Here is a 16,183-nt window from a genome sequence, read left to right on the forward strand (position 1 = left end):
TATGTAGAAAATGTTTTGCACCAGAGGCTGGTGCTGTGGTATAGTGGGTAGAACTGCCACCTGTGGTGCCTGTATCTTATATGGGCTCTGGTTCCAGTCCCCTCTGCTCTGCTTCCCATCCAGCTCCCTGCTAATGCTCCTGGGAAAGCAAGAACAGAGGGCTCAATTGCAGGGGCCCCTGCACCCACATGGGAGACCAGGAAGAAGCTCTTGGGGCCTAGCTTCAGATTAGCCCAGCTCTGGCCATTGTGGCCATTTGGGGAGTGAACCAGTGGATGGAAAATCTCTCTCTCTCTCTCTCTCTCTCTCTCTCTCTCTCTGTAACTGCTTTTCAAATAAATCTTGAAAAATATTTTGCACCAAAATAAATTTATTTTTAAATTTTGTTTTCCATGAACTTTTCAAAGTCCCATCATATTGAGCAAATTTAAAAAAAAAAAAGATTTATTTTCTTTATTTGAAAGGCAGTTGTAAAGAGAGGGGGAGAAACAGAGAGATCATCCATCTGCTGGTTTACTGCTCAAATGTCTGCAACAGCTGGGGCTGGGCCAGGCTGAAGCAAGGAGCCAGGAACTCCATTCGGGTCTCCCAAGTGGGTGGTAGGGACCATTTTCTGCTGCTTCCCAGGCACATTAGCAGGAAGCTGGATTGGAAGTGGAGCAGCTTAACCTGCTATGCCACAACGTCAGACCCCCAAATCCAGCAAATTAAATCAGACAACAACAAAGTCAAGGGCTTAGTCTCAAATCGCAGCTGCCTGCGGGCGCCACTAATCTGTGATCCTCCTGACTATGGTTACAAGTTGTCCCCATTTCAAAGAAGAGCCGACAGACTGCGGGGTCTTGTGATACAGTTCTGCTCAGCTGGGACCACAAATTCTGCACTGTGTGAGCTGCCGTTTGAGTTCAGGTTTGTCTTGCAGCCAAGCCCACAGACTTGAGCCCGCCTCCACTCCCCCAACACCTCCTGCATCGCCACTTCAAAGGAGCCCCTTATTTGGGCAGAAATACTCTGGTATTTGTCTTTAGGAAGAACAGTTCCCGTAACTAAGGTGTGTGAGCAGAGCCGAAAGTGAGCCGCTTGTGGCCAGCCGTGCAGGAAGCCGTGGTCGCGCGGCCTGCCAGGAGCGCCCCCGACAGCTGGCAGGGGACGTTTATGTGTAATTCCGAGACTAGGCAGCAGGGGGCGTCTGTTGTGGATTCAAGGGCGGGGGGCACTTGAAGGAGGGTGGGGGAGAGGCAGGGTCGCCTCCCCTACGGAGAAGGTGGTGATGAGGACATCATGAGAACACAGGAAGCGGTGTGAGGCCAGGTACAGCGTGGGAGAGCGCGAGAACCCTACGGGGTCGGAGGGCAGTTCACGTGATGGGGCGGCCAGGGAGGCAGAGCAGACCCAGGATGGGGGGCCGCGATGTCTGGCCGAGGAGGCTGAGAGAGGCCCGTTGATGGCTCTAAGAGCGGGGGGAGCACAGGGGTCCCTGCAGCAGCTTCTGTAGGGTTCCAGGCAGGCGGCGGTGAAGGCTGAAGAACAGCTGGGGTTGCTGGCGGTGGTGTTCAATCCTGTTTCGCCTCAGCGCCCCTGAGCCGGGGAGGCGGGAGTTTTCTGGGCAGCGAGGCCGGCCCGACCCTGGGAGCCGAGCGGTGCGCCGCGCCGCGGGACCCAGCCAGGCCTCTGCGCGCGGGCCCTGGCTCCGGAGCTTCTGCTTTGTGGGCACCCCCCGCGGTCAGCACCGCGTGGCTCTCGGAGCTGGGGGCGCCGTCCAGTGAGTGTCCCAGAGGACTGCACAGGGGCCGCGTCTACAGAAGCGGGGCACCGACAGGCCGCGTGCGTGAGGGAAAGCCATGGAGCTTCCCGCGCTGCCTTCCCAGGGGTAGAGCCCGAGCTCCTGGCCCGTGTGAGCTTGGGGGTCTCGTGGCCTCGGGGCTGGACTTGCCACCCTGGCGCTGGGCGCTGGGAGGAACCGCGGGATCCTGACTTGGGAAGCCAGAGGTGCATCCCCCACCTCGTGGTGGGTTGGCGTCGATGCCTCTTGAGATGGGAAGCCTCCTGGCTGAGCAGAGTCGCTTCAGTTGCGCTTGAAAGTTCCTCCATAGTTTTTTGTTAACCGGCACTTCTCTAAATATCGGGAAGCCACCGCGTGCAAAGCTGGCATCTCATATAGGCGGGGTTCCTGCCCAGCTGCTCCATTTCTAATCCAGCTTCCTGCTATGGCCTGGGAAAACAGCGGAAGATGGCCCAAATCCTTGAGCCCCTGCACACCCGGGAGACCTGGATGGAGTTCCTAGCTCCTGGCTTTGGCGCGACCCAGCCCCAGCCATATGGACATTTGGGGAGTCAACCAGTGGATGAAAGACCTCTCTCTGTGTGTCTCCCCTCTCTCCCGCTCTCATTCTGCCTTTCAACTAAATGAATAAAAGTAAAAAAAAAAAAAAAAAAAAAAAAGCAAAAGTCAGTAATGACACTGCCTTTTGACACCTTATACCATGATGACAACCTAAGCTGTGTTTGTTTCTTCTACCCTACCTCTGCCAGACTGTGCTAACTTCGTGGTTATATTTTCCCAGAACCTCTGTCATTTAGAACATTATGTATATGTTCTTTTAATCATTTGAATTATTTGTAACACATTCTCTTAATTTTTTTATTTGTAGACAACTTTGCTGAGATATGATGAGCATACAATAACTGCATATATGTCAGATGGGCAATTTGGTCAGTTTTGACATATGTGTGCTTAAAATATCACTGTAGTTATCACGGCTACATCTACAGCTCTCAAAATTTTTCCTCGTGTCCCCATTTAACCCCGCCCCTGCCTCTCCCTTCTCCTTACCTGCTCTCCAAGCGGATCTGCAGCTGACTGTATAGATTGGTTTGCATTTTCAAGAATTTTGTATAAATAATCATATAGTATATGTTCTTTTTTGTCTGGTTTGTTTTTTAAAAAAAATTATTTGGGGTGGACTTTGTGTGCAAAAGGTTTAACCACCACTTGGGGCGCCCGCATCCCATATTGGAGCGCTAATGCACCTGGGAAGCAGAGGGTATTGGCTCCAGCTCTTGGGCCCTGCCACCCACATGGGAGACTCTGGTGGAGTTCCTGGCTTCCTCCGGGGCCAGCCCCAGCTGTTGCCACTAGTTGGGGAGTGAACCAGTGGATGGGAGATAGATCTATTATCTATCAATGTACCTGTCTATATCTCTCTGTCACTCTGATTTTCAAATAAATAAACCTTTGCAAATTATTTTCCTAATTTATTTGAAAGGCAGAAAGAGGTGGAGAGGGAGAATAAGGTGGTGGTGGGGGGGGAGGGAGATAGCACTCCCATGCACTGGTTCACTCTACAGGCTGGGCCAGGGCAAAGACGGGAGCGAGGAACCACATCCAGGTCTCCCATGTGGACAGCAGGAGCTCAAGTACTTGAGCCATCACTGTTGCCTTCCACCCAGGGTGCATATTAACAGGAAGCTGGAATTGGGAGCAGAGCCAGAACTCAAACCCAGACACTCTGATGTGTGGTGTGGGAGTCCTAAGAGGTGGCTTAATTGTTTTGAGACTCACCCATGGTCTCGCAGGTACCAGTGGTCATTTCTTTTTACTGCTGGCCTTTGGTACGATTATACCACAGTCACCAGATGATGAGGGTTTGGATTCCTTCCAACGTTTGGATTTGACAAATGAAGCCACCATGAGCATTCATGCACAAGTCTTTCTGTGGACGTGTGCTTCCATTTCTCTCGGATAAAAACCTGTCTAACTTCATAAGAAACTGCCAAACTCTGTTCCAAGTGGTTGTAACACACGGCCACCAGTAGTGCAGGAGAGGGCCAGTTGCCCTGCAGCCTTCCCACTGATCCCAGTGTTTGATTCTAGCCATCCTAGTAAGGATGTAGTGCTACTCGCTATCATTTTATTTGCATTTCTCTAATATAAAGCTGATACAAATCCCATATTCCTGTTTGATAAAATCAGCAAACCAGAAATAGAACGCGATGTCCTCAGCCTGCTAAGAACACCCACAGGAGTAGACATTGTGACGCAGAAGATTAAACCATTGCTTTGGACGCCTCATCCCATGTCCAAGTGCCAGTCTGAGTCCTGGCTACTCCGCTGCCTGTCCAGCTTCCTGCTAATGTGTCCTGAGAAGCAGCAGGTAATGGCTAGCTCTTGGGCTCCAGCCACTCACATGCGAGACCCAGATGGAGTTTGGTCTCCTGCCTCAGCCTGCCCACCCTGGCTGTTGTGAGCATTTGGGGGGTGAGCCAGCACATGGAAGATCTCTCTGTCTCTTTCTAGCTCTGTTTTTCAAATAAGTGAACAATAAATAAATGGACATTAAAAAAAAGAATGTCTACAAAAACCTTAAAGCCAACAGCATACTTAATGTTGAAATACTAAATGTTTTTTCTGTAAGGCTGGGAAGAAGGCAACAGTGTCTGCCCTCATCACATAGTGAGTGTTCCACTGGAGGTTCTAGCCAGTGCAATAACACAAGAAAAAGAAATAAAAGGAATTCATGGGCCAGTGTTGTGGTGCAGCGGGTCAAGCCACCATGTGCAGCGCTGGCATCCTGTGGGAGTGCCTGCTGCTCCACTTCCAATCCAGCTCCCTGCTAATGTGCCTGGAAAAGCAGCAGAGGATGGCCAAGTAGAGGGAGGCCCAGATGAAGTTACTGGCTCCTGGCTTCCACCTGGCCTAGCCCTGTCAGTTGTGGCCATTTGGGGAGTGAACCTGAGGATGGAGAAATCTTTTTTCTCTCTCTTTCTCTGTACCCTCCCCTGCAAATCTGCCTTTCAAAGAAAATAAATTTAAATAAGTAATAAACAAGTAAATGAATAAATAAAAGAGATCCAAGGGGCTGGTGCTGTGGCATAGCAGATTTAAGCAGTGGCCCGCAGCGCCCACATCCCATATGGGTACCGGTTCAGGTCTCGGCTACTCCACTTCCAATCCAGCTCTCTGCTATGGCCTGGGAAAGCAGTAGAAGATGGCCCAAGTCCTTGGGCTCCTGTGCCCGTGTGGGAGACTCAGAAGAAGCTCCTTACTCCTGGCTTCGGATCAGCTCGGCTCTGGCCATTGCGGTAATTTGGGGAGTGAATCAGTGGATGGGAGACCTCTCTCTCTCTCTCTCTCTCTCTCTCTCTTTCAAATAAATAAAATAAATCTTAAAAAAAAAAAAAGAAATCCAAATTGGGAAGGAAGAAATAAAACTATATTTATAGATAACATCTATGTAGAAAATTTGATGAGATTTCCAAAAAAACTGCTAGAATTGATAAATGAGTTTAACAATGTAAAATATCATGTCAGTACACTAAAATCAGTTGTGTTTCTACTTGTTAATGATGAGTCATCAAAATGAAAATAAATAATAGTATCAAAAATATGAAATAGCGATAAATCTGGTAAAAGACAGGTGAGGCCTACACATTGGGAGTTTTACCCAGCAGTTAAGATGCTGCTTGGGACACTTGCATCCCATAGCCAGGGTGACTGGGTTTGAGCCCCAGCTCTGCTTCCAATTCCAGTTTCCTGCTGATGAATACCCGAGGAAGCAATAGGTGATGGCTCAAGTAGTTGGGTTCCTGCCACCCCACACGGAAGACCTGCCCTGAGTTCTGACTTTGGCCTGGCCAGCCCCAGCTGTTGCAGATATTTGGGAAATGAACCAGAAGATCATTCTATCTCTGTCTTTCAAATATATGAAAGAATAAAGAAATAAAAATTAAGAGGCCAGCGCTGTGGCCTAGCGGGTAAAGCCACTGCCTGCAGTGCTGGAATCCCATGTGGGTACTGATTCAAGTCCTGGCCACTCCACTTTCGATTCAGCTCTCTGCTGTGGTCTGGGAAAATGATGGAAGATGGCCCAAGTCCTTGGGCCCCTGCATCTGCACGGGATATTTGGAGGAAGCTCCTGGCTCCTGGTTTCACTTCGGATCGGCCCAGCTCTGGCCCTTGTGGCCATCTGGGAAGTGAACCAGCAGATGAAAGATCTCTTTCTCTGCCTCTGCCTCTCTAACTCTGCCTTTCAAATAAATAAATAAGCAAATATTTAAAAAAAATTGAAAAGACCTGCAAAACTACAAAACATTGCTGAGAGAAATTAAAGAACTAAATAGATTAAACCATACTTACAGATTAGGTGTCTCTTATTAAGATATTATTCATTTAAAAAATTAAGAAATGATTACAGGGCCGGCGCCGCAGCTCAACAGGCTAATCCTCTGCCTAGCGGTGCCAGCACACTGGGTTCTAGTCCTGGTCGGGGCACCGGATTCTGTCCCGGTTGCCCCTCTTCCAGGCCAGCTCTCTGCTATGGCCAGGGAGTGCAGTGGAGGATGGCCCAAGTGCTTGGGCCCTGCACCCCATGGGAGACCAGGATAAGTACCTGGCTCCTGCCATCGAATCAGCATGGTGCGCCGGCCGCAGCGCGCCGGCCGTGGCGGCCATTGGAGGGTGAACCAACGGCAAAGGAAGACCTTTCTCTCTGTCTCTCTCTCTCATTGTCCACTCTGCCCACTCTGCCTGTCAAAAAAAAAAAAAAATTAAAAAAAAAAAAAAAAGAAATGATTACATACAGGGACATGTACTGTATAGCTCAGTGAATTTTTAAAATCTTTTTTTTAATAAAAGATTTATTTGAAAGGCAGAGTTATAGAGAGATAGAGATATTCCATCTGCTAATTTACTCCCCGAATGACTGCAACAGCCGGGGCTGAGCCAGGCTGCAGGCAGGAGCAAGGAACTCCTTCTGGGTCTTCCACGTGAGTGGCAGGGGCTCAAGTACTTGGGCCATCTTGTGCTACCTTTCCAGGTGCATTAGCAGGGAGCTGGATCAGAAATGGGGCAGCTGAGACTGAAACCAGTGCTCATATGGGACGCTGGTGGTGCAGATGGTGGCTTAAGCCACTGTGCCACAACCCTGGCTCAGGTCAGTGGATTTTGACGAATGTGTCCACTTGTGTAATGTAAACCCTTGTGAAGACAGAGGTTATTTCTGTTATTTAGAAAGTTTCCTCTTGGCCGGCGCCGTGGCTCAATAGGCTAATCCTCCACCTTGCGTCGCCGGCACACCGGGTTCTAGTCCCGGTTAGGGCGCCGGATTCTGTCCCGGTTGCCCCTCTTCCAGGCCAGCTCTCTGCTATGGCCAGGGAGTGCAGTGGAGGATGGCCCAGGTGCTTGGGCCCTGCACCGCATGGGAGACCAGGAAAAGCACCTGGATCCTGGCTCCTGCCATCGGATCAGCGCGGTGCGCCGGCTGCAGCGGCGGCCATTGGAGGGTGAACCAACGGCAAAAGGAAGACCTTTCTCTCTCTGTCTCTCTCTCTCACTGTCCACTCTGCCTGTCAAAAAAAAAAAAAGTTTCCTCTTGACCCTTCCCACTACATCCCTGCCCTTCCGGAAACAAATACTGCTTTATTTTCTTTACTGTATGTTAGTTTTTCCTCTTCTAGAATTTCACATAAATGGTTAACATCCAATTTTAAACCAAATTTGCGATATTCATTAATATTTTTGACTTCCCTGATTGCTCACTTTTAACTTTCCTATGGCACCTCAACTTCCCTACTTTTGAAATTTATATTTTAGGGTGTGTGGGCGATGTGTTTTCTGAACCCACATGTAGGAGGGAATGACACTTGGGCAGCGCAGGACGCGTGGCTTCCACTGTCTGCTCCTGTTCAGTGTTGCAGAGTCTGAGGTCACCTTGACTTTGTTCCTTTGAAGGTAACCTCCTTTCTCTGCCTGCATGCTTTTGGATTGTTTCTTCTTCTTCTTTTTTTTTTCATTTCCCCTTCATTTTTGAAATTCAAATCCTGGCATTCTCCAAGGCAGACTGTGGACGTGTCATCTGAGAAAAAAGTTGGCGGCTTTATTGCTCTCTGTAAAACATTCTTGAGTGATGAGATGGAGATTGAAATGGCCTTGTACACCCCAGTGCCTGCTGCAACCTGATGTAGTCACCTTGGGCGTGTGGGCTCAGATGCCTCCCAGCCGCGGCCTCTGCCCAGGGTCTCTGAGGGCTTCTCTTTGCCCAGAGGGCCTGGCCTCAGTGATGTCCAGTTCTCATCCCCTGAGAGTGGATTTGGGTTTTGGAAATTTGGGGCTAAATTCTGGTGAGAGGGGCAGGGTGAAAGATGCCACTTTTGGTGAGGAAAAACAGTGCCTGTGACATAACTACTCTAAAACTGGCTCAGAGTTGATTCTTAGAGGAGGATTTTTTTTTAAATACTTACTTATTTGAAAGAGTTAGAAAGAGAGGGAGAGACAGAGAGAGACAAGAGAGATGTCTTCCATCCATTGGTTCATTCCCTAGATGCCCGGGACCATACCAAGCTGAAGCCAGGAGCCAGTAGATTCTTCTGGGTCTCCCATGTGGGTGCAGGGGCCCAAAGACTTGGGCCATCTTTTGCTGCTCTCCAAGGTGCATCAGCAGGGATCTGGAAGTGGAGCAGCCAGGACTTGAACCAGGGTCCATTTGGGATGCCAGCACTGCAGGTGGTGGCTTACCCTGCTACTCTACAGTGCTGCCCTGAGAAGGATTTTTAAAGGCTGCCTTAGCATTCGTGCCTCTCTACCTCTGCGTAAGGAGCCCTTCCCAGTTGCTAGAGCTTGGCTCCCCCAACAAGCTAACCCAAGCAAGGGACACACCCTCTCCACCCTCAGTGTGAACCTTCTCACTCCACACCCTCAACAACTGAGAACAGGGTGTTTTTATTTTTTTCTTTCTTTTTTTGAATCTCTGATGCTTGGCACATAGTAGGTCTCAATACATGCTTGTGAAAATGTAAAGAAAAATGTGTGTTAGAAGCCAATATGACTCCTACACTCACTGTCCTGAAGTTGCCAACATCCACCATGGTGAATGTGTTTGAACTATGGCAAGCTGACTCCTGTTGCATTACTTTGATTTTTTATTTATTTATTTTCTTTTATTTGACAGGTAGAGTTATAGACAGTGAGAGAGGGAGATAGAGAGAAAGGTCTTCCTTCCGTTGGTTCACTCCCCAAATGGCCGCTATGGCTGGCACTACGCCAATCTGAAGCCAGGAACCAGGTGCTTCTTCCTGGTCTCCCATGTGGCTGCAGGGGCCCAAGCACTTGGGCCATCCTCCACTGCACTCCCGGGCTACAGCAGAGAGCTGGACTGGAAGAGGAGCAACCAGGACTAGAACCTGGCACCCATATAAGATGCTGGCACTGCAGGCGGAGGATTAACCAAGTGAGCCACGGCGCCGGCCCCTTATTTTTTTAAAAGATTTATTTGTTTATTTGAAAGGCAGAGGTACAGAGAAAGGGAGAGGGAGAGAGATCTTCCATCCACGGGTTCACTTCCCAAATGGCCACAACAGCTGGGGCTGGGCCAGGCCCAGGCCAAAGCCAGGGGCTGGGAACTCTAGCCAGGTCTCCCACATGGGTGCAGGGGCCCAAGGATTTGGGCCATCTTCCGTTGCTTTCCAAGGCTATAGCAGAGAGCTGGATGGGAAGTGGAGCAGCTGGGACTTGAACCAGTGCCCATGTGGGATATCTAGTGTTGTAGGCAGTGTCTGACCCAATGTGCCACAATGCTAGTCCCCTGTTGCATTACTCTTATTTATGCCCTAGTGTGCCAGCTCTCTGGAAAAAAAAAAAAAAAAAAAAAAAAAAAAGCAGCACCTGATTTGTAACACTTGACCACTTCTGTGGTGTAAACACTCTCAGATGGCCAATTTCCAGTGGCCAGCGTGATGTCAGCAGGCTAGCGGGATTCCTGAACTTTGAAAAACTGGCTCTTGCAAGTCACTAGCAGCCGCTCCGATCCACTACTGCAAACATTCTGCAGCTCTGTTTCTCCACCGTCACCCAGTTCATTTGAGTGGACCTTTGACTGTTTATACAGCATGTGTCTATGCACTGTATATTCTCCCATCAGTCTGATTAGTACTTTTTAATTTTGTTTTTTTAAAAGCGAGAGAGGAGAGAGCAAGAGAGAGAGGAGGCTCCCATCGATTAGTTCACTCCCCAAATGTGCACAACAGTCAGGAGCCAAGAACTCATTCGGGTTCTTTCCCCTGGAACCCAATCCCTTGAGCCAAGCCCGCTGCCTCCCAGGTATGCATTAGCGAGAACCTGGACTCTGGAGCACGCGGGACTTGAACCCAGGCTCTCTGATTGGGGCTGCGGTGTCTTAACTACCACACCACATGCCCACCTTCTGACTGTTGCCTTTATCTCATTTTATAGCGGTCAAACAAGGCCCAGAGAGGGAGGGAGGGCAGGGTGGAGAATATCATTATGCTCTTAAAGCTATATGATGAAATACATGAAATTTGTTCCCTTTATATAAATTTAAAAAATTGTAAAGTTAAAAACAGGAGCAATAAGTGTTTACGAAATGAAACAAAAAACGAGGCCCACAGACTAAGGAACTTGTCCAAGGTGGCCGAGCTTCCTGTCTCTCCCTGAGGTCAGTCTCTGGAGCCCCCAGCCTGAAGCCCTGCACACAAGGGGCTGGAGAGGCATCTGCTCTGCCCAGTCTTCTGTTCCCTGGTGTCTGCAGTCCCCGGGCCCTGTGGGTGCCACCAGCTCACTCCTGCTGGCAGCTGGGCTCGAGCAGTGCTGGCATTTGTCTTGTTCACTTGTGACCTGATAAACAGATGACAGGGGATTTAGCAACTTTTATCATCTGGGGATCAGCTGCTATCACTTTCGTGGCCTAATTCAGGGTCTGGACAGAGCCTTATTGTCTGACAGCCCAATGAGGTGGTGAGTTTAGGGTTTAACCCTTTCCTCCAGGCAAGTCCAGGGAGTATCCAGCCCAAGGCCAAGAGTGACGGCTGCCCCAGGAGATGAGAGTGATTTTGTCTTTAACGGTTTCCAGTTTCAGGGCCTGTGGAAGGAGTTGTCGGGGACCATGTAAGACTTCCTGAGACAGGCGATGCCACAGAAAGCAAGTGTCCTAAGGACCTCAGTAATGTAGCTCTAAACCCTTTATCTACAGATGAGCAAACCAAGGCCCAAATAGTGGGAGTGGTTTGTTCAAGGTTAGATATCGATTAGTTGGCAATGCCAGGACTCAGCCCCAGGGCTCCTGGCTCTTTTTCTGCCCTAGGTGTCTCTCTCAGATATGAACCTGTGAACTTTATTACAAAATGGCAGAGGAGGCCCAGCCTGAGACTGTGGAGGCTTGTCCCCATTCCCTGCCTCCTGGACGTTTCCAGCTTTCCCTAAGGAGGTCAGGCCACCTGCCACTGCCACCTGGCATGTCTTAGGTGAGTCAAATTTTACCAGGACGAGGAAGACACAGAGTCACTTCCCAGAAGGGAGTATTTCTGGGTGCTGGGGGATGAGGGGTGGGAGAGATGGGTGCAGACTTGGATGTGCTGTTTCTGGAGACCGAGGCTGGGATGCTGGGGTGGAGAGCCCTGCCCGACGCCATGGCTGCCTTCCATCTGGCCACAAGCAGCGTCTGCTAAGTGGAGACATTCCCAGCAATGTTCCTCCATCGTGACGCCTCTGGTGAATTTCCAGGCACAGCCATACCTGAGCCGATGGTGGCCTTGGCACCTGCTGCTGCAGGGACAAGATGGTCAGGAGGCCTCAGGACAGCAGCCTGGGGTTGGGCACTGTTCTAGCAGATCCGGGCTGTTCCAGGAACCATGCTTTAAATCCTGTTGTGTATTGGCCTCGCGAGCCAGGAAGGGCAGGAAGCCAAGGCCTTGAGTCCATTTGGCAAGTCACTTCTAGCACCTGACTCTGGAAGAGAGCACCAGGAGGGAGGGGCTCAGACCCTTGCCCGGGAGGGTCGGGGCGGGGGGAGCAGTGGGCAGGGAACAGCATAAGCGTGGGAGGTATTCTTGACGGTTTGCCACGTGTTTTCCCGTGTACTAGTTCATCTGGTTCTCGCAATAGCCCTATTTCAAATTGTTTAAATAGTTCGCATTTTAAAACGGAAGAAATGGAGACACATACAGGTGAATTGACTTTGCCCGGCACACTGCAGCCAGGTTGAAACCTACCTGTCGCTGTCTACCTGTTGGATCTTGAACAAGCTGGCTCACCTTTCTGAGGTTGATTGCCACCTATAAAATGGTGATAGTGCTATCACTGATAAGGGTTGTTCAGGGCACAGTGTGCTACCACCTAGCAGGAGTTTGGTGACCATGACTTTCCTTTCTGCCTTCCCCCAGGTCACATAGGCAGAAGCAGTGGAGTTGGGCCTGGAATTGAACTTCTATTCCATTTTTAGTGCTTTTGTTTGCTTTCTTTTTGTTTGTTTGTTCTCACCTTACCCTTTGGTGTATGTGTGGTAAAATTGGCATTTTTGGGAAAGGAATTCTTTTCCGAGGTAAAGGGGAAACAAATGTAGACGTGAATGTGCACACAGAGTGCAGGCAGCTGGTGACAAGTCTGGGTAGTGTTGTGCTCAGGCCGACCTGCCTGCGGCTCCACCCCTGTTCCTTTGTCCCCTTTCAGCAGGTCTGGCTGGCTCAGACTTGCAAATACCCCGCAGGCCAGTCCTCCAAGGTGCTTGGGGCCTCTTGGAAGCTTCTCCCACCTGCTCTGGCAGAGGGTCCCACATGTGGGCTCACTGATGGGTGACTGCCGGGCAGCCAGCCACGGCCATCCCTGGGGAAGACCCAGCTGTGCATTTGGTGGGGATGGGGCCTGGAGCTGCTTCCTAGCATATCTGAGGACTTGAACTCCTTCCCACCAGGGCACACGAGCCCCGGGGGTGAATCTGGGAGGTCTACACTTGGGAGATATGGGCCATGCAAGCTCCTTCCAGGTGCAAGTCAAACCTTGGTCATACCTGTTTTCCTTTTGTCTGTCATTCTTCATGGGGCCCTACTTCCATGACATATGGTGGGATTGAACTTGACCAGCTCACAAATGACAATATTCACTCATTCAACAAGTATCCATCACCCACTGCACATGAATCAGGGTGTCTTAGGCTGAATAAGCGAGTCTTTGGGTGACTCTCGGATCAGCTGGAGCCACAGATGACATAATCTCCCGTTGCGATGCTACCAGCTGCAACATACATAGTAACGCCTTCAGGAGCAGGAAGGGCAAGGTGATGGGGTGGGGGCTGGCAGTCTGTGGAATTAGGCATGCGGACTCTGGTGAGCCGTCACGATGACTTGCCCGTTCTGCAGGTGCTGCCGTCCATCACGACCCACCCAGGCATGAGATGAAGGGAGCTTGGGCGCGAAGTAGTGTCACCTCGTGCCAGCCCCAATGCTTCCACTGTCTTGCACAGGACAGCTTCACCCGCCTGGACCCAGGTTGTATCCTCTCATATGTCCTGGGAAGGGACAGACGGTCACCTCCACGTCTTGACACTGTGGGCCTCTGGGACCCATCTTTGCTTTTGGGAGTCTGTCTTCCTGCTGGTCACTGCCTTGGCCCCTGCAGTCCTGCTCCCCTCCCCTTCCAGGGACACTGTGGACATGGCTGTTTTGGTCTCAGAATACAGTGACCCATGGAGGCCCCTACGCATAATGAGATTTTTTTTCCCACTTTTTTTGTATTGTTGTTAGCCATCCCACATAGGCCCTGTTCCTGCAGCCTGAGCCTCACCCTGGGGGTGACCACTTTGGAGCTCTGTTCTCCAGCCTCCTGAACTTTTTGATCCCGGTTCCTGGAACTCGCCAGCCCTTGCTCACCTTCACACCTTTGAGTGTGCTGGGCTTTCTGCCCAGAACGCTCTTACCCCTTCTGTTCTCCTGGCACTGGCTTGGACTCTCGGCTTCCGTGCCACTTCCTGCCCCGATTTTCCTCCGCCTCTGTGCCTCCCCAAGGTGAGGTGTCCTTGCTCTGGAACCCTACTATACCCTCTGTGTAGCCTTCCACTCCCCACGGGAAAGTTTAGTTCATTGTCCCACGGCCCCGTGAGCTCTATGAGGTCAGAGCTCGGTCCCTCTTGCTGATGTAACTCCTACATTTAGCACGTAGTAGGTAGGCAGACAATGTTGTCGAATGATGAAGGAGGAAGTGAGACCATGATCATGACTGTGAAAATGATATGGGTCCTCTCGCTGAGACCCCAGGCACACAGTGGTGGTGGCCGCATTGCTGCTACCCCTTTTCCAGGCATCTGGAAGTCTGCGCAGGTGATGGCAAGTGGAATAGCTGAGCCCCAACCTGTGCCCCCACCTTGCCTCCTCGGCTCTGTTCCTCTCCTCCAGCTCCCCCTGCCTTGGTGGTGAAGGGTCTGGGTCTCCACCTGGGCTGGACTCCTCGTGAGTGCCCTGCCTCCCAGCCTGTGACTTTGCGTTGCCAGTTAGCTGCCTCTCTTGCTTTTCCAGACTCTCCACCCTCCTCCGTGCTGAGCAGCCCCTCAAGTCCCAGCTCAGTCGCCCCGCCCCACTCCTTTGCCGTTTGACCTCTGTGGCTGTCTTCGCTGAAACTGCTTCCCAAAGGTCACCCACCACAGACACAGCCACTTCCCAATTCTCCGTCATGCCCTGTTGGCATCAGCCAATCTCATCACTCTTTTCTGAAATAAACTTTTTTAAAAAAGATTTGTTTATTTAAAAGTCAGAGTTACACAGAGAGAGAAGGAGAGGTAGAGGGGGCCGGCGCCGCAGCTCACTAGGCTAATCCTCCACCTTGTGGTGCCGGTACCCCGGGTTGTATTCCCGGTCGGGGCGCCAGATTCTGTCCCGGTTGCTCCTTTTCCAGTCCAGCTCTCTGCTGTGGCCCGGGAGTGCAGTGGAGGATGGCCCAAGTCCTTGGGCCCTGCACCCCGTGGGAGACCAGGATAAGTACCTGGCTCCTGCCATCGGATCAGTGCGGTGCGCCGGCCGCGGCGGCCATTGGAGGGTGAACCAACGGCAAAGGAAGACCTTTCTCTCTGTCTTTCTCTCTCTCATTGTCCACTCTGCCTGTCAAAAAAAAAAAAAAAAAAAAAAAAAAAGGAGAGGCAGAGAGAGAGAGAGAGAGGTCTTCCATCCGTTGGTTTATTCCCCAATTGGTTGCAATGGCTGGAGCTGCGCCCATCCAGAGCCAGGAGCTTCTTGCAGGTCTCCCACATGGGTGCAGGGGCCCAAGGACTTGGGCCATCTTCCACTGCTTTCCCAGGCCATAGCAGAGAGCTGAATTGGAAGTGGAGCAGCCGGGACTCAAGCTGGTGCCCCTGTGGGATGCCAGCACTGCAAGCAGCGGCTTTACCCACTACACCACAGCACTGGCCCCCTGAAATAAACTTTTATTTGTTTTTCATTTTATTTGAAAGAGGGTGGGGAGAGAAATCTTCCATTCACTGGTTCACTCCTCAAATACCTACAACAGCCAGGGTTGGGTCAGGCTGAAGCCTGGAGCCCAGAACTCCATCCAGTTCTCCCACATGGATGGCTGGAACTTGAGCCGTCACCTGCTGCCTCTGGGGTGTGTATTAGCAAGAAGCTGGAATTAGAAGTGGAACCAGGTCTCAAACCCAGGCACTGTGATATGGGATGCAGGTGTCCCAAGCAGCGTCTTAGCCACTGTGCCAAACACTGGTCGCATGGCCATTTCTTGAATACTCTTGTTCAGTTCTGTCTCTGCTCCTGCCTTTTCTGTTTCTGACTCCTCCCCTCTTCCCGTCCTAGAGATACAGGTGCGCCCCAGACCCCCTTCTTCTGCCTCCTCCCCTCCTCCCTTGGCAAGCTCCCCTCCATCCTGATGATGCTGGGCTCTTTGTGACTCACCGTGGACGGTCTAGATTGGACCCCTGTGTTAGCCATGCTTGTCATTGTCTCTCCAAAACCTGTGCCTTGCTTACGCTCCGCTCCTCTGTTCAGACTGAGACAGGGTGTCCGACTGACATGGAGCTTCAGATTTTTGAAAGCTTGGTAGACCAGAAAGGGAGTGACACTTCCACTGAAAAGGTGTCAGATGTTTTGAGATTCAGAAGTGGTGACTTCAGTTCCCTTTTTGGGATCACGGTCTCTTTATGGCAAGACAGTTGCACAGAGGGGCCCTATCATTGCACAGCTAAGTGGTGAGCAGGTTGCCTGAACACTCTCGCTTTGATTCAGACATCCCGTTTGGTGACATCAGCTCTTGTCATACTTGACTGAGCCTGGCCCAGCCTCTGAGATGGCATTCTTTTGAGGGACGGTGAGGAGGAGAACCATTTCTCGACTCTAAGGGGATCCAGGAGCACTGAGTGGCAGTGGGGGTGTTCTTGTTCATGGGGTGTCCAGGTCGAGG

General features: G+C 51.0%; 1 protein-coding gene across 3 annotated transcripts in view; it reads left to right on the forward strand.

The window, feature by feature from the left end:
• Window positions 1-1,220: 1,220 nt before the first annotated feature.
• Window positions 1,221-16,183, forward strand: part of KCNN3 (potassium calcium-activated channel subfamily N member 3) — a 202,824-nt gene continuing 187,861 nt past the window's right edge. Inside the window, exon 1 of one of the 3 annotated variants that reach the window (XM_070077616.1) lies at window positions 1,221-1,311. The gene's annotated coding sequence lies outside the window, so the exon portion shown is untranslated. Of the gene's footprint in view, window positions 1,312-11,121; window positions 11,254-13,143; window positions 13,273-16,183 lie in introns of those variants that run through there. The other 2 variants (XM_070077614.1, XM_070077617.1) reach the window with 2 other exon arrangements.

The sequence above is a fragment of the Oryctolagus cuniculus genome, chromosome 7 (assembly GCF_964237555.1).
Source record: "Oryctolagus cuniculus chromosome 7, mOryCun1.1, whole genome shotgun sequence".
NCBI lineage: Eukaryota > Metazoa > Chordata > Mammalia > Lagomorpha > Leporidae > Oryctolagus > Oryctolagus cuniculus.